Source organism: Canis lupus, chromosome 16 (assembly GCF_011100685.1).
Source record: "Canis lupus familiaris isolate Mischka breed German Shepherd chromosome 16, alternate assembly UU_Cfam_GSD_1.0, whole genome shotgun sequence".
Classification (NCBI taxonomy): Eukaryota; Metazoa; Chordata; class Mammalia; order Carnivora; family Canidae; genus Canis; species Canis lupus.
Window position 1 is genome coordinate 42,632,892 of NC_049237.1, and position 19,113 is coordinate 42,652,004.

Consider the following 19,113-nt stretch of genomic DNA (forward strand, 5'->3'; position numbering starts at 1 on the left):
TTTGGCAAATATTAACCCAGTCATACCTTAGGCAAATTTCCTTACCTAATAATATCTACCTATACAGAGAGTTGTTTAGTGGGATGATACTGTGCAGAAGGTATTTAGGACATTATCTGGCACATAGCAGGGATTTGAATAATATGTGTTTGAATAAAACACTTGCTACTACTACTAGTAGTACTTAATAACCATTTGTTTGATTTGATGCTTCTTACCTGCTAGTGCTCTCTCATACTTAGTACCCATAGAAATTTGTAGCCAAATGAGGTGAAGTATGTGGAGTGGAGCAGAACTGAGCTCATCCATACATTTTAGTAACTATTTGTTGTGGATGTGTCATATCTATTTGTCTTCTTGGTCTTTCAATAAATTGCTCCCATTGAACATGGGCCATGTTTTCTCCTCAGTTTTTACAGCCTTGTTTACTAGTCAGTGAGATTGTTTATAATGCTTTCAAAAAACTAAGAAGAGAAACCATTTCAAAAGGGGGAGAATTATGTTGGTATTTTAGGAAGCTAATATATAACAGTCATTTTTTCCCCCTTCTGGAGTTTATAATATAGTGAGAGAAAAGAAGATAGACGAGACCAAAATTTAAAAACAAGTTATACATGTAAAAAATTCTTATGTTGGGGGATGACTTTAGCTCTGTGCTTTAATACTTCTCCTAAATTATTTGCTTTCCAAACCAAACCGAAAACAACTGTAGGCACTCCTCCTTCCCTTGCAGGCAGAGCTTGCGCTGATAAATGGCATCTCCAGGCTTGCACATCTAGAGAAAAAAGAGAAGAGGTTGTTCTTCTGAGAAAACTCTGTTTCTTCTCCTACACTCAGTAGCGAGACCAGCCATTCCTTTCACAGAAGAAGGCATGCCTGAAAAGTGGCAGAAAAGGGAGGGCTATGCATTCCTGTAGCTGAGTTTTTCCCAAAATGTGGTCCTTGGGCCAAAAATATCAGTATCTTCTGGGGATGTGAGAATGCAGATTCCAAGGCTTCATCCCAGACCTCTGACTGCTGTGTTGGCTCAGTGATCTATATTTTAACAACCCCCCTGGGCAATTCCGATGCAAGCCTACATTTGAGAACTGTTGTTCAGTGATCTTCAACCCTGGTTGCATGTTAGTATCTCTTGGGAAGATATAAAGACTATCCATGTTTGGGCCCCCTTGGCAGAAAAACTTTGTAAGTCAGTCACCCTTAGCATAGAGCCATGGGTCCTGGTATGTTTTGAAAGGTCTTTAGATGATTCTGATGTGCAGCCAGCCCTATGGATATTGCACAGTCTAGCTCATCCCAATCCATATGGAAATAGAGGTCCTGGGAAAAGGCATAATGAACACAGGCTGATTGTGGCTTTGAATTCTCAGTCTTACCATTTGGGTGTTTTCTTTCTTTCCATCTCAGACTTGGTGTTGTAAACATTATGAAATCACCTAGGATGTAGCTCTTGACTACCTCATGGGATCCAGTGACTAAGAGCCTTGTGGAGTGATGAGTCCCTCAGGCATAGGAAACACAATGAGTTGCCCATTGTACCTGGCCAAATACTACTGACCCCTCTAAACCTCTCACTCAAAATTTAGAAAAGTAGAAAAGAAACCAAGACCTCTAAGCTTGTAGGATGGCTGCAATTGGGAAGAACAAAATTCTTGTTGGACATGTTTCTGTTGGCAGTGCAGTGAGAGGTCTTCTGAGGGTAATGTGGCCAACTTTATGGAAGTCTTTATTAACGCATTGTTATATGCATGTTAAATTCCTAGTCAGTTTTTCCACCCACAAAAAATATTGTGGATCTATTCAATACATTGCTTCCCATAGAATGATTAAGAAGTGAGGTCATGGGAGCTAAATAAATGGCTCTGTCTCCCCACCATTGTTCTGGAGACCCACTAGGCTGCTTGTCTGTGCCTTCCACATGGGGTCCACTCCAGAAAAATCCTGTCCAATAGAACTATGTGAGCCTATAAGTAATTAAAAAATTTCCAATGGCCACATTAGAAAACAACATGTGCAATTAATTTTAAGGTATATTTTATTTAACTCCTCGCATTGAAAATATTTTTTATTTCAACATGACAGCATTATAAAGAAACTTAATGCTGAAATCAGTATAAAAATAATTTTTTTTTTGTACCAAGTCTTTGAAACCCAGTGTATGTTTCACACCTAGAGCACAAGTCCATTTGGACTCTCCATGTTTCAAATACCCAATAGCCTTTGTAGGCTGCTGTATTGGGCAGGGAGTTCTGGAATCTGGGTCAGTCACCAAGGTTGCCTGTCATTTTTCTCATAGTTGCTCTTTTAGGAATTAATAACATTTCAAACTTGCTTTCTGAAAAATACTTAGTGTTTTCCCTTGATATATATGTATATCTTAATTTATAATTAAGAGCATCCACCAATAGTTGTTTTCATTAAAGTTAAGTAAATCTTTAAAGAATCCTGTTGCCCTTGGTGTTACTCACTGATTTTGAAAAATAGCATTTCTAGTGTAATAACTTTGGCAGTGTCTTCTTCCAAAAAAGCCTTTGAGCTTTCAGCCAGACAAGGTTGAGACTGCCTGGAAATACTAACTTGAGAGGAATGTGGGCTGCTATTTAAATACACCTAAAAAAAAAATCGGTAAGTAATAGTCCAGGAATTCTACAAACAGCTGCTGGAATGACATCCAATTGTGCAAACAGAGAATAAGTGTGAGTTGGACAGTTTTTACTGTTGTTTCTTGGGCCATTGTTCCTTCTCTTTGGTGTGTGGGACTTAAATACTAACCAAGTGATGCCTGCCTGAGAGCTAGTAGAGCATCAGCTGTGATTGCTGCAGAAAGGAACAGGGCTGAGAATATATTATTTAATGTATTACAGAAATAAACATTAAATAATTACTTGATTGGCTAATATGATATAGACTCTTGAGAAAAAATAAACAAATGCATTGTTATCATGAAACATTGACTACACCGGGGGTGCCGTCCTTGTATGCTTTAAATTTTCACATCCATTTTGATGGTTGATAACAGTTGTGTCTTTGATGTTTTTCAGTTTCAATATACCAGAGTTGAGGGGATAAACTACTTACTGTATTTCACACATTCTAAGCTACACAGATTTTTTTCCTCACATTTTACTTTTTGTGAAATTAGGATGCATCTTACACTAATGATAGCTTAATATTGCAGTTTTTCTTTTACTCTCTATTGCATAAAATAATGATATATCTTATAGTCCATGCTGTACTAGATTAGATGAAACACAGTTAGATCCTGTGAGGCACACTTTGTGCTAGACTTTATGCTAGTCACTGTCTAGAGCTCTCATTTTACCTTCACCATAAGCCCCTTGTATAGATGAAGAAAATAGAAGTGGAGGGAAAAAAAAGAAATAACTATTTTCATACATTTAGAAAATTATAGAATCCAAATTTCCGATAGCAGATACTACACGTTGAGTGTCTTTCAGATATTTGTGCTCTCTTGCCTCCCTATATATGAACCAGCTTCTCCTCTTCCTCCAATTTTTTCACCTCCTCCTTTTTCACCTCTTAAGCACCTTCAAAACTTGGATAGATGCCACTTCCTTTGCAAACCACTTCTACATATCTGAATTTGAGGTCCATTCTTAAACATTTCAATGCAGCCTGTTCTTATCTCAAGATTGGATTTCTATTTCCCACCCACTACAACATGCACAATTCTGTGTGCTTTTAACACCAGGCATAGGGTTTGGTACAGAGAAGACCCTTAATATATACTTGTTGACTGATTTAAGATTATTATAGCAGTTGTTGGCTGTTATGATCCACTCCTGCTTTTTTTCTTTCTTTTTCTTTCTATTTCTACCATATATATCATATATATATATATATATATATATATGTATGTTTGATTTGCCAACATATAGTATAACACGCAATGCTCATCTCGTCAAATGCCCCCCTCAGTTTTCTTGAGTTTCTAAATTTTTCACTTCCTGGTTCTACTAAGCTACCCTTTGAGGTTGTTGAAATTGTCATCACGTATCATGATCCCGTCAAATTTTCCTCACTGGCCATTTCTGTGTAAAGAACTTGAATATTTCCATACTACCACAAAAATAGCTCTTTATGGCTACATGATACACAATTTCAGTTTTCAAAGACTTTATTGGACTGTCTTATATAATCAAAGACTAGTTGATATGATCAAGTGGTATTTAACTACTTGGCCTATTTGGTGGTGTTCTTTCATATTTATTATCAGCTTCTCAGAAAAATAACAACAACAACAACAACAACAAAAAAAAACCAAACAGATTCTTTCAGGCTATTACCAAAGCATAGATAATTCAAAACTGAACACACATTTACACATTCACATTTAAAATATTAAAATAAATATTTTAAAGATACATTATATTTTTAAATATAAAATGTGTTTTTAGTAATAAAAGAATGGGAAATGTAGCCAAAGAGAGAAAGGACAGAACGGGTGGGAGAACAGGTGCTGAAGGCACTTTGATGATGATGATGAAGATGAAGTCAAATCTTGATTCTCTAGGGACCCTGAATAAAAAACAGCTTCATATTTTTGGTCCTAATACATGGCTTGCTGACTCAAAGCAAACAAAAACAAAAACAAAACAAAATACCCCTCTGGAAAACTGCTTAATTCTTATGGCATATAAAAGTTTTTATTTATCTCAGTGTTTGAAAGAGTAGGACCAAAATATAATTCAACAAATACAATGACTAGACTTGAATTTTATATTATATAAAGGATAGTGAAAAGAATGAAAGGAAAGGAAAGATAAGGGAAAAGGGAGAAAAAAAGTGGAAGAAAAGAGAAGGGGAAAAAGGGGAACTGGTACAGATGAATAGAGATACAAGTGCAGGAACATGACTGAATGGTCAGTATATAAAGGGTTAGCAAGTGACCTCTGCTGTTGACTTGGCCCCTGGACTTCAGTCCATTACCTATCTTGCCTCTGAGCTTGGAAACCATTAACTCTTTGGCCTATATTCACAGATAATTCATTGCTCTTCATTCTTTAACTTTCAGAGATGCTGCACTGAATGGGATGTCGTGATAATCCCACAGGATATAAATTACTCATGAGCAGCAGTGTCAGTGATGAGAGCAATATTAATTTGAGGTCCAAATGAAATCAAAGAACGGGTTAGATCTACCTATGTACTAAAGATTTCCTCTTCTGATTCAAAGACTCTAAGTTTGGAGTTCATTGATCATTTGGAAAAGAAGTCATCTATAAATTCAAGACATATCTGAAAAGCATAAATGAAATGACATTCCTACAGATCACTGCCAGCAAAATGCTGAATGAATGCTGAGAGAATTAATGTGCCTTTAAAAGTGAGCAGTACACTCTTCACTGTTTGAGCATCAGACCTAAATAGGGGTTATTTCAGCTGTGTGACTGCTGGTTGAGTTACTTGAATTATGGTTCATTGCTAAATCACTGTCCCTACAGATTATTCTGGCAGCATACTTTGGAGTGACAAGCTGGATCTAACCCATCTATCATGCTACCAGGCTGATTTTCCTTTCTGATTTTCTTGGCAGACTTTGAGTTCCCTTAAGGAGACTGTGGCCCTTGCTCTCCTTGGGAGATTATTAGAGGTAAGTGATCAATCCAGTTATTGCTAAGGTATCTGAAAGTTGCCACTTATATGTTTGAAATTTTCTATTTCTTCCACCTTGTTATTTGGTAAAATATGATCAAGGTAGCAAGAGTTAGGAGATGTATGGTCATAACTTTTAGTGAACCTGTGTATATTTTGTGAATGTTAAATAAGTATGTGTGTGTATATATGATATATATACTCATATATATATATATAAACTCTAAACATGAATATTTACATGCATTCTAAGTATATATTTAAACATAATTCTAAACACATAATTTTATATATATAAATGTATACTTGTTATATATATATTTGAATGCTCTATTGTATACTGTGTTTCCTATAATTACAGGGGCAGATAATCCACTGGTAAGTGCATGACCCTTGGAGCTGCCTAGATAAAGAATGTGAGGGTAAGTGATCTGTCTACAAATGTAGTGCTGGAAAGTAGCATAGCTGAGCTTTTTGTTTGGGATATCTGGATTCAAAGCTGATACTGTAACGTACCTTACCATTCTGCCTTTTTACTTCTAACCTTATCTATTTTAGAAACAGATTCTGGAAGTTCAAAAGGTGATGGAAAAGATTAGAAAAAATATATGTGAAGAATTTAGAATGAGGACTAGCATACACTGGACATTCAATATGTAGTAGTTTTCCTTATAATAATTGTTATATTACTTTTTTTCCAGTACGTATCTGGGGGATAAATGCTTTTGAGTGATAAGTGTATTGTATTGTACAAATAAATGACATAAAGTTCATGAGGCTGTTTTAGCTTCATTTATTCACAATTCTAATACATTTTCTTTAAAAAAAAATACATTTCCTTATGTAGTTTCTAAGTTCCCTGACTAGAAGCCACAAATTAGGATACAAAAGAAAGACTTGTAGAAAAAAACAGGTGATAATTGTGAGAATTGAGAGTTGAAAGTCTGACAAAGACAAAATTGTAGAATCAGGCACGTAAAAAAAACAACAAAACAAAAAATATTAGCTGATCGGGGCTATTTAGGAGTTAAATAAAGTTATTAGTTCAATACACCTTGAAGACTACTCTGTCTTAACAATGTGCATTGGTCAATCACCTGAAACTCTTCTTATAGTGTGGTATGCCACTAATAAATGACCTCTGGTTTTATATGTCTGAAAAAGTCTGTATTTTACCTTTAGTTTTGAAGGATATTTTCGCTGTATGGAGATTTTACATTGATATTTTTCTTTTCTTTCAATGCTTTGAAGACTTTGGTTCAGTGTCTTCTCGCAGCTTCCAGTGAAAGCTCTGCCTTGTCCTTACTCCTTTTCACTGATCCCCTGTACATTGTGGATAGTTTTTATTGCCCTGCTTTCAAATTTACTAATATTTTCTTCTGCAATATCTAATCTGTGGTTATGTCTATCTAGTGTATTTTTTTACTTTAGAAAATTTTGGTTTTCATCTCTACAAGTTCATTTTGGGCCTTTTAAATATTCCTCATGGCTCTACTTAACTTTTTAAACATATGGAATACTATGATAATAACAGTTTTAATGCTCTTTTCTGGTAATTCTAACATCTGTGTATGTTCTGGGTCAGTTTCAATTGATCGATTTTTCTCTTCATTATCAAATGTATTTTTCTGCTGCTTTGCATGCCTGGTAAGTTTTTACTGAACGCTAGACATTATAATTTTAATCTTTTAGGATGCTGAATATTTTTGTGTTTTGATAATATTCCTGAGTTTTGGTCTAGGACACAATTGCATTATTGGGAAACAGTTTAATCCTTTTAGGTCTTACTTTCAAGATCTGTTTGGCGAGAACAAAGGAGAATTGAGTTTTGGGCTGATTGTCCCCAAATATTGAGGCAAGATCCTTCTGAATTCTCTTTCTAATAATACATGAATTAGAGTTTCCTATTCTGATGATAGGAAAGGTCAATTTTCTTATCCTTGTGTGAATGCTGGGTGTTTCTTCTAATTCTTTTATTTTTATTATTTAATTTCAGTGTAGTTAATACACAGTGTTACATTAGTTTCAGGTGTACAATACAGTGACTCAACAATTCTATACATTACTCAGTGCTCATTCTAGTTAAGTGTACTTTTTTAAAAAAAAGATTTTATTTATTTATTTGAGAGAGTGAAAGAGAGAGAGTGAGAGCGAGAGTGAGAGAGAGAGAGAGAGAGAGAGAGAGAGAGCATGAGTTGGGAGGAACAGCAGAGGGATCTGATCAGGGAGCCAGATGCTGGGCTGGATCCCAGGACCCCAGGATCATGACCTGAGCTTCAAACAGAGGCTTAAAGGACTGAGCCACCCAGGCATCCCTGATGATGAGTGATGTTAAATATCTTTTCATGTGTCATTTGGCCATCTCCATGTCTTTGGAGAAATAACTGTTCATGTTTTCTGCCCATTTTTAATTTTTGTTATTTTGGTGTTGAGTTGTATAAATTCTTTATATTGATATTTGGATTAACTAACCCTTTTTCAGATATGCCATTTGCAAATATCTTCTTCCATTCAGTCTTTTAGTTTTGTTTATTATTTCCTTTGCTGTGCAGAAGCTTTCTATTTTGATGTAGACCTAATAGTTTCTTTTTGCTTTTATTTCTCTTGCCTCAGGAGATGTATTTAGAAAAATGTTGCTATAGCTGATGTCAGAAATCACTGCCAGTGCTCTCTTCTAGGATTTTTATGGTTTCAGGTCTCACTTTCAGATCTTTATTCTATTTTGAGTTTATTTTTATGTCTTTCTAATTCTTTTGGGTAGTTCTTCTTTTTTTTAAATCTCAGGTCACTTTCTTAATTAATACATTAATCAGTATCCTGCTAAATGCTCTAAGGGATGTGATGGTTAATTTTACAAGTCAGTTTGACTCCACCATGGTATGCTCAGATAATTGGTCATACATTGTTCTGAGTGCTTGGGGGTGTGGTGGGGTGTTTCTGGGTGTTTCTACCATTTGAATTGGTAGATTGAGTAAAACATATTTCCCTAGATTGTGTGGGCCTCATCCTATCAACTGAAGTCCTAAATAGAATGAAAAGACTAACATTGCCCCAAGTAACAGAGAATTCTTTCTGTCTTTGGACTAGAAAATTGGCTCTTCCTTGGTCTTGAGCTTGCCAATATTTGGGCTGGAACTATCAGCTGTCCTGGTTCTCAGACCTTTGGAGTTGGACTGGAGCTACATCATCAGCTCTTCTGGGTCTCTAGCCTGCCAGTTACAGATCTTGGGACTGTCAGCCTGTGACATGTGAGTAAATTCCTTTTGGGGAAATGATTCCTGCTGAAGAAACAAAATCCAGGGGGATGACTAGGACAAGGAAATATGCCTGGAAAATGTATCACAAGGGTGAGCCCAGCCTCTGTAAATATGTGTATACTGTCCTTCAATCCTTAACTTCTAGGCAGAAAACCCCTGTGAGATTTACTAATAGGAATTTGCTTCTTAAAGCACATACATGGCCACCATGTAGCTCAGTATTTTTCTTTTTTTTAACTTTTTCAAGTGAAGCTTCAAGAATAACTGCTGTTGACCTTTACTCTGTAGCCTTTAAGGATCCCAGACTGGTTTTATCTGTGCCCTTTACCCCATAGTTATGTGGAGATTATTAACACATGTGTGTATGAAACTAAAGCCAGACACAATCTGGTTATTTCTTGAATCCAGTTAATGGAGAAACCAGTATCCATATTCAGGTGGAGGAATGGAAAATGATTTATGTCTTCAAGAGTCATCCTCAGGTGTTATTGAGAAATACTTCCACAGGGTGTTTTGAGCATTGTGAACCACTGTGGTTGTGTCTGCCTGACTCCAACACAGGGAAAACTCTCCTGTTTTAGTCATGTTTTTCTAGAGAAACACAATCAATAGGAGATAGATAGATTAGCTAACTATAGAATAATTTTCTTGATTTTCATGGTGTAATTTCTTGATTTTTAGACATAACCCTAACCCCCTTATATCTAGAATAATAGATACAGTGTTTCTGTTAGTATCTAAATAAATTCATATGAAATTATGAGTATATGTTTGTGAAGACCACTCACTATTTAATGCATACTCCCCAAGACAAAAATAATTAGTTTCTCCACTGGATTTGGAATTCCATAAGGACATGGAATGGGCTCCCTTCTATAGATCAGTGATTAACAACCACATGTACAGTGAACAAATACATTAGTGGATAATAGGCACACCAAAGCACTGTTTTAATGCCTGAAATGTTTGTTGAAAGAAAATCACACCTAAATGTTATTAAGGTATAGGATTATGTAGGTAATTTGCAGGACCCAGTGAAAAATGAAAAAATGAGGGACCGTGTTCAAAAACTATTGACTTTCAAGGCAATGACAGTGGGGTATTAAACCAAGGTCTGGGCTTTGTGTGATCATACATATCACACATTTGTGAAGCCAGCTCTTCTGTTAAGGACTATAGGAAGTAAAATCTAATTTTAACTGCATAGAACAAAACCAAAACAATACCACACAGGTTTTCAAGTTGTCCAGAATCAGAGAATTCAGCATTTCTTCTAAAGAATAATAGCTTGATTTGAAAAGAGCTTTTAATAAATGTTATATGCCATTGGTCTAATTAGATTTGCTACCCTTAATTCTATCATTATGAAAAGTTAGTAGTTGGCCTTAGACTTTAAAAAAATAACGTTGGTATTGTGATAACATGTATTGAGCTTTATATATGGAGATGTGTTGAAGTAATATTTCACTGCTGATTGAATGTGTTGTGGATATTTGAACATCTTGAATTGGTTACATTACTTTTATACTTCCGTTTTGTTTACTGTCAAAGTTAATGCAAAAACTTAGAGCCTTAAGCTTAAATTAAATACTGTGGTTAAGACTATTGAGCATACAAAACTAGGCTCCTTGAAATATCCCATATGAAAAATATTTGCTTTGGGGGAGCTGAATAATTTTCTGGGAACACAGCTTTTCTTTGTTTGATTTGTTTAGTTCAAAAAAAGCATTCATATTATGGATTAATATGCCATAAAATTTTTATTTAAAATCTCCAAAAGCCACAGTAAGACTATCTACAAAACTGTCAAGATGCATTTTGGGCTGTCCTCCTCCTCCTGTTTTTTTCTTTTCTTCAAAGGATTTAAATGCAATTGGGATTATAAAAATCACATTAAGATTGAAAGACTGTAGGATAAGTTTCACCTGGGGTGCTTGTTAGGAATGCAATTTCTGGGGTTTCATTCCAGATCCATTCAATGAGACTCTGCAGGCAGGCACCTAGAATCTGCATTTTTTACGCTTTCCAGATGTTTCTTATCATACTAAAGTTTTAAAACTACCCTCATGTTTTAACTGCCTTTAAAAAGAACTTTTAATGGATGCAGCCATAATTTCATAACAATTTGACTAATAGAATCTGCCTTTAATATATAATCGCTAAAGTACATAGCCATATAGAGTGAAATATGCAGATGCATTGTTGAAAAGGGAAGGAAAGTCAAACCTCTGACCAAGTCATGTTGAAGTTCAGCTGTGAAATTTGATGATTTTTAGCTGAATTTAAATGCCAGGCAAAATGTGTGCTCACCACCCCTCCCCTCTGACACCATCTGACTGTCTTGAGGCTAATCTTCATGCAGGAATGGCTTATCACTGCTCCCTGAATTTCTATAGAAAGACATGAGTTACAAAGTCAAGAGCTGCAGACTTCTCTCTAGGCTTCTCATCCAAACAGTCAGTGACATAGAGCTGTATCAGGGAGAGCCACTGATTTAATTTGATCTTTCCAGGGAGGATTAAAAATATTGTTCTCGCCCCAGTTAGAATGTTGCTGCTAAGCTTCAATATGTCAGAGGCTTTTTCATTTTCGCAGTGCCAGTGCTGGCTGGGATGGTAAGTGACAACAGTGCAGTATTTGCATTATCTTCCTTAGCTTGCACATTTTTCAACCATGTCAGAGCAGAAGAGGTGATTTGAAGGAAAACTCACCAAGAATATAAGAAGGGCTCCTGCCTTGTGCTCTGAAGGATTGCGAATAGAGCTGAAAATGCCCAAAGGAATGAGTAAAGCCTTCTGCTGTATACCTGCACTGCCCTTCAGTGTGATTTGTTCACTGCTAGTTGATGCCACCCCTTTGACCAGAGGCTGGAGGCCTCAGTTATGAATTTTATAATAGTATCCCCCAAATGGGGCTTTATGTAATAGTCAGTGTATGCCTCATTTAAAGATGATTTAATAAGGATCATGTTGTGTTTGTGAAAACACTTCATACTTGAAGTGTTTACAGAAACATCGTCTCATGTGGTTCTTACCCAAATCCTGTTTGATATGCGAGGCAGGTACTATTATCTCTACTTTATGGGTTGTGAGATAGAGGCTCAGAGCTAATTATTAGTGGAGCCAGCATCAGGCTCCAAATTGGTGAAATTGGTAAAAAAAAAATCATATATCTGAAAAGAAAATAGTTGTACATTGCAAATCTAGTTTCTAAAAAAAAAGTGTGATCATTTGGCTTTGTTTTTGTTGCCTTTATTATCAACGTGTTGTTGGCTATGTTCAGCTCTGAGGAAAAAGACAGCATTACCTCTTCTCACTCTAAGGGCCATGGAGTGACATTCTCCAAGAATTTAAAATGTATTTTGGTTATGATTGTGTCTTGGGGTGCAATATTTATTGTTTGTAGAATATATGAACAGAATTTTAATAGTCATTAGACTATAAGATGCAAACTTACATGCTCCTGGATTTTTAAAAATCCTTTCTAGTGATGTGATCAACTAGTATTCCAATCCTCCTCTGTTTACAGTTCTGTGACCAGTGGGATTTGCCAACAGGTCTGAGTATTTTCCCCTTTCACAAGCATAAAATAACAATGGGGTAGGATTCTGTGGTCAGAACTTATTAGGCTTTAAAATTCTAATACCTCATACTGTGACAAAGATGATAATAGAAGTTGAAAATGCCACAATATGAATCTATTCTCATGACAACGATTGTAATGAAAATGGGAAAAGCTGCAGGATGAACCCATTCTCATTATGTTCTGAAGCCAAATTTCCTGCCTTCAGCATGAATCGTATTGTCTGGTCTCTTTAATCAAGGATGTTCCATTTGAAGGAATATCATATGTAGCAGAAAACATAAATTCCACTTCTGAGCACCTGTCTACTAGGAGAATCTGTTGCCTCATTCAATTAACCAAGTTGGAATAAAAACCACTATTTTAGAATCCTCATTATAGAAGATAAATATTTGTGTGTATGTATGTTTGTGTGTGATGATTGTCACTAATTAAAAGTTAACTGATTTGGGACATTTGAAGCAAAGTGCTTATATTGTCCTCCCCCTATGACAATATTTACAAAGGGCCTAGGCAATATGCTCTCTGTCCAAATGATTTGCCATGAATGTCCTAATGCTTATAGGTGTGATTAGTGGAAAGGGGTTTAGTAAGTACTCAAACAAAAATATTTTGTTAGTTGTTAATGTTAAGACTGCTTTAGGTATTTTAGGCTATTTTTTTTAAAATAAGATTTAACACTGTTAATAATGTCCCAAAATAAGAAATAAGAAATAAGAAAGGCAATAAAAAAGCATATTACCCTATTTGTTTTGTTTTCGCTGTCATTTGAGAATGTGGACTGGTCAAGTATGCTTGCAAGAGAGTTGGTGTTATTTTGCATCTACCAACATAGGTGTGTTTTCCAATTTTGAATGTGATAAAGCAACCGATGAAACCCAACAGACAATGCCAGACCATAGGTAGTTCTTTCTGTCCCCCAACCCCAGAAGCTGGCTCTTTGAAACACTTCCCTAGGAAGATAATGCAATTCATAGTAGAGCTTTCTTTGGAACTGCTTTGAATATGATAATTGATAATAACAGGTTGCAAAGTGAGACCACAGGTATTTCAGATACTGTAGATAGTGATATCATGAAAGGAATATTTAATATAGACATGGATAAGGAAACTAAATCTTAATTGACAGCTTTGGAAATCTCATCTTATGTATGATGCTTTTTCCAAAAAAGCACGTTTTCCAAAATTGGAATATTTCTGCTGGCCAGTTTCCATGGTTTCCTCTTCTCAAACTATTTTCCAATGAATGTTCATTCCAGTATATCCTTAATAAAAAGTTAGCTAATGCATGTATTTGTTCATGATGCATCCAGCTCTGTAGAACTTCTGTGTATGTATTTATTGTGGATAATAGGCATATGGGAGGCAGGGATTGGAGCATGGGAAAGATAACAAGTACTGGTTTGTTAAAGAAGGAGAGGAAGAAGAACGGGGCATTGAGATAAGATGAATAAGAGGGCGCACGTGTTCCAAACAGAGACTGTGAACAGAATAGGAGGAAAGGTTGTACGTTTGCATAATTTGCACAGAAATAGGGAGAGTGATAATGGAAGGTGGGAAGAATGTGATATTTGGGTGGAAAATAAGAATTCAGAAATCGACTCATCCTGTAGCTACATTTGAGCATACTCCCTCTGCCGCATCAGTGAGAAGTTACTGGATACTTGGTTCTTGAACAAACCTGTTCATATGGTGTGATTTTCCGAATTTTCCTGATGGTTGATCTCTAGAGTTCTAAAAGAGAGACAGAGGTCACAGTAGAATCAATATTTCTATCATAGATAAGAAGATCTCAGAAGAAGGACCTACATAGATGAATCTGTATACAACCACACTTTGGCCTAAGAATTTTTGAAGGAAATACTGGGATCATGTCTCAAATTGAATTTTAAGCTTCTTTATTTCATTTGGATTTATATTTTCTCTCTTCTATTTTATCCCTTCTTGAAATAAAATTGGACAATAGTATGTTAAAAGTGTAAAATAAAAAAAAAAGTGTAAAATCAGGGATGCTCGGGTGGCTCAGCGGTTAAGCTCCTGCCTTCAGCTCAGGGTGTGATCCTGGAGACCCGGGATTGAATCCCACATCGGGCTCCCTGAATGGAGCCTGCTTCTCCCTCTGCCTGTGTCTCTGCCTCTCTCTCTCTCTCTCTCTGTCTCTCATGAGTAAATAAATAATCTTTAAAAAAAAGGGTAAAATCAAGGACTATTAAGAAATCAACTACTGTCATTTAGAGTGAAGTTATATAAGTGAATGATTACTTTGTTAATTATTGGTAAAACTGTTTTAGAGCCCCCAAATTCTGATTATCCACCCATACACTGTCTGTTGAATCCTGTAAATGGCTTGTTTTTATCAAGTGGGTGGAAGACAGGAAAAAGAACATTAGGCAGAGAAGAAAGAAATGAAGGGAATAGACTCATTGCAATAAAATCACTTAATTCCACTCCATGTGCCCCCCGAATTATTAGGGGACTACTAATATACTGATATGACTGTGATAACATGGTATCCTGCATTTTAATCTAACCCTAATTATACACATTCTTCTATTATCACAATCTTTAACCTAGTACAAGATAGAAACACTAGAGCTCAGCAACTTTCTGTGGTTTTTAAATCTTGTGAGTTGTCCTTATTCTGATTTAATATAACAACCTTAATTTATCTTCAGTAGTTCTTAGTTAACCAGTGGAAAAACAGGCATTCATCTGGAGAGCTTAGGAAAGATATAAGTGGAGGTATGCCTACCCCTTTTTTTTAATTGAAAAACTGAAAAAGTATCCTAAACTAATAAAATTACATTCAATTTATACTGATAGATATTAGTGTAACACAAAAGTAATAGATTGATTGATTTATCCTAGTGATATTTAATAAACTTGCTACACTATTCTTTCAATTTCCAGTCCTAGTTTGAGGGTAGACAAAGAGCATATCCTTCCTTTTTTATATTTGATGAGAGTAACTTTCAAGGTCCTAAGTTTATTGGCATAATTTAATGGAAAAATTTATGCTCCAAAGCATTCATTTTTCTTCCCAAGCTTTGTGGTTTTCAATTTCTCAACTAGTTGGTGGCTTTAGTTTACACAGCAGAACAGAATCTTCTCAACTTTTTGATTCCCTTAATAAAATATTCAATGGAGAATTACACCAAAGTTTAAGTAAACCAAGGATATGATCTCATCCTTATTCTTGTCCTTGGGGTTGTTGAAACACAGTTATTACTATATGTATTTATCTAAGTTGTAAGTTTAAGCATAAGTTTTCTTTTTTGGTGTGTGTGTGTGTGTGTTTACTAATCTAGTTCAAATGTGATTGAGGCCAAATACAGATGAAATCATAGTTAATACAGTAAAGTTTCCTGTACATGATGGCACTAATATCATTGAAGTATCTTAAGACTGAATAACACATACTTTTTCCCTCCCCTCTCTAACTTCTACAATACTATCTGGAAAAGAATTCCAGGAAACGAGACATTGATTCAATGTCAATAATCTTACATTTCTGAATTGACTTCAAAGTATGTTAATAGATTTAAATGCAAAATTCTATATTCCAGTGTGGTGAAAACTGTTGGATAGGAAAGAGTATAAGTTTGTAAGGGAATCTCAGAACTTACCTTAAGTAGCTTCTCTAAACCACAGTTTTCTTTCTGGGAACTGCCCCCCGCCCCCCCCCCACCCCCGCCCCAGCCCTGATCCAGAATGCCTGTTCTTAGTTCTAGCTGATACAGCAACTCCTTAGTACCCCTGAAAAATCTGGGAAGTCCTAGGTCACCACTGTAAGTTTCTTTCTCTTTTGTGGACAATTTAAGCTGAACTGTTGAGATCTAGGTACATTAGAGCTACTGCTGTAGCAGTTGATGACTTTTAAGAACCCTAGAACGTCCTTATTACTTAGGTAATCACTGGGGAAGACAAGAACTCCCCACTGTGAGTCTCTAAGCTTATCTCAGTCCAGAGTAGCTCCCTTATGAGAATTCCATCATCCTCTTTCTTTGCCTTTAACACCAAACTTCATGGCACGGACCAAGTGTTCTCTAACTTACCACTTAGTGTAAAAATTAGCCTGAAATTATTTTGTAGTCAATGACACAAAGGTTTTTATGTAAGTTAATATTTACAACTTTACAGATTGATAAGGAAATGCAAGATAGAATATGATTTTAGGTAAGAGTCTGGTTGATGTGCTGCATCTCTGTTGCATAAGCATAATATGCTTTTAAGCTATAAGTACCTTTAAATTTAAGACTTTGTCTTTTTTTTTTTTTTTTTTTAAGACTTTGTCTTAAAGATGAGAAAGTTGACACCTAGGAGGATTAGGTGGCTCACACAGCTATCACAGATGACTCAACCCAAAGTCATCAGATGTCCTATGGCAGATGAAAATCTTAAAAATATTTTATGGATATAAAATTGGTATAGAATGCTATATTAGTTCCAGGTATACAACATATCATTTGATATATGTATACACTATAGAGTGATCACCACAATAAGTCTAGTTACCATCTGTCATCCTACACTTGACTCCTTTCACCCATTTTCCCATCCCCCCATAAACCCATCCCCTTCTGATAATTACCAATTTGTTTTTATATCTATGAGTTTTTTTGTTTGTAGATTTGTTTTGTTTTTTAGATTTTACATATTAGTGAAATCATACAGTATTTGTCATTCTCTGACTTATTTCACTTAGCATGATATCTTTAAGATTCATTCATATGATCACAAGTGGCAAGATTTCCTTCTTTTTTATGGCTAAGTAGTAGTCCATTGTATATATATTGTACTTCTTTATCCATTCATCCACTAACAGACACTTCGGTTGTCTTCATATGTTGGCTATTTCAAATGATCTTATGATGAACATGAAAGGTGCGTATATCTAATTGAATTAGTGTTTTTGTTTTCTTTTTGGATAAATACTCAAAAGTTGAATAGCTGGATTATAGGGTAGTTCTATTTTGAATTTTGAGGAACCTCCATACTGTTTCCCACAGTGGCTGCACCAATTTACATTCCTACCAACAATGTACGAGGGTTCATTTTCTCCACATCTTTACCAATATTCATTATTTATTGTCTTTTTGATAGTAGCCATTCTGGCATGTGTGAGGTGTTATGTTGTACTTTTGATTTGCATTTCCCTAATAATTAGTGATGTTGAAAATATTTTCATGTAGCTGTTGGTCGTCTGTATATTTTCTTTCCAAAAATGCCTAGTAGATTCTCTGTCCATTTTTTAATCCTTTTTTTTTTGCTGTTGAGTTGTGTCCTTTATGTATTTTGCATATTAATTCCTTATTGGAAATATGACTTGCAAATATTTTATGCCAAGGCCATAATGATTTAATTTTTTAAAATATTTTATTTATTTATTCATGAGACACACACACACACAGAGACAGAGACACAGGCAGAGGGAGAAGGAGGCCCCATGCTGGGAGCCTGATGTGGAACTTGATCCCAGGACCACGGAATCACGCCCTGAGCCAAAGGCAGATGCTTTGCTCAATCGCTGAGCCACCCAGGCATCCCAAGGCATCCCAATACTGATTTAGTTACTATAACCTTGTGGTATAATTTGAGATTAGAAGGCATGATATCTTTAGTTTTGTTCTATTTTCTCAAGATTGCTTTTGCTATATAGGGACTTTGGCTCCATACAAATTTTAGAATTATTTGTTCTATTTCTTTGTAAAATGCCATTGGAATTTTAATAGAGATTGAATTGAATTTGTAGATTGTGTTGGGAAGTATGGACATTTTAATAGTATTAATTTTTCCAATCCATGAGCATAGAATATCTTTCCATTTATTTTTGTCCTCATTTTCTTTTATCCATGTCTTATGGTTTTCAGTGTACAGGGATTTCACCTCCCTGGTTAAATTTCTCCCTAGATATTTTATTCTTTTTAATTCAATTATAAATCAGATTGATTTCTTTATTTCTTTTTCTGATAATTCATTATTAGTATATAAATATGCAACAAATGTCTGCATATTAATTTTGTATTCCATAACTTTACTGACTTCATTTATTCTAACAGTCTTTTGGGTAGAGTCTATAGGCTTCTGTCTATATAATATCATATCATCTGCAAATAGTGATAGTTTTAATTACTCTTTTCCAATTAAGATGCCTATTCTCTTTCTTGACTATTTGCTGGGGCTATGACTTCTAACACAATGTTCAATAAAAGTAGTGAGAGTGGGCATCCTTGTCTTGTTCCTGATTTTACAAGAAAACCTGCCTTTTCATCATTGAGTGTGATGTTACCAGTTTATTTCACATATGGCCTTTATTACATTAACATATGTTCCTTCTATACCCACTTTGTTGAAAGTTTATCATAAATGGATGCTGAATTTTGTCAAATACTCATTTGATCATAGTGTATGATTTTCTTAATGTATTGTTAAATTCGATTTGTTAATATTTTGTTAAGGACTATGTTAACAACATCTATGTTCAGGGATATTGGCCTGTCATTTTCTTCTTTATGTGGTATCCTTGTCTGACTTTGGTATTAGGAATAATGTTAGTCTCCCAAAATGAGTTTGGAAGGATTTCTTTCTCTTCAATTTTTTGGAAGAGTTTAAGGAGGGTAGATATTAAATATTCTTTGAATGTTCAGTAGTACTCACC

General features: G+C 35.3%; 1 long non-coding RNA gene across 4 annotated transcripts in view; it reads left to right on the forward strand.

Moving 5' to 3' along the window:
• The first annotated feature begins 2,526 nt into the window (after positions 1–2,526).
• The window catches only part of LOC111090178, a 139,221-nt gene continuing 122,634 nt past the window's right edge, over positions 2,527–19,113 (forward strand). For 3 of the 4 annotated variants that reach the window (XR_005371111.1, XR_005371113.1, XR_005371112.1), the window contains exons 1-4: positions 2,527–2,625; positions 5,558–5,614; positions 5,978–6,038; positions 8,704–8,864. This is a non-coding gene — a long non-coding RNA (uncharacterized LOC111090178). The other variant, XR_005371114.1, reaches the window with a different exon arrangement.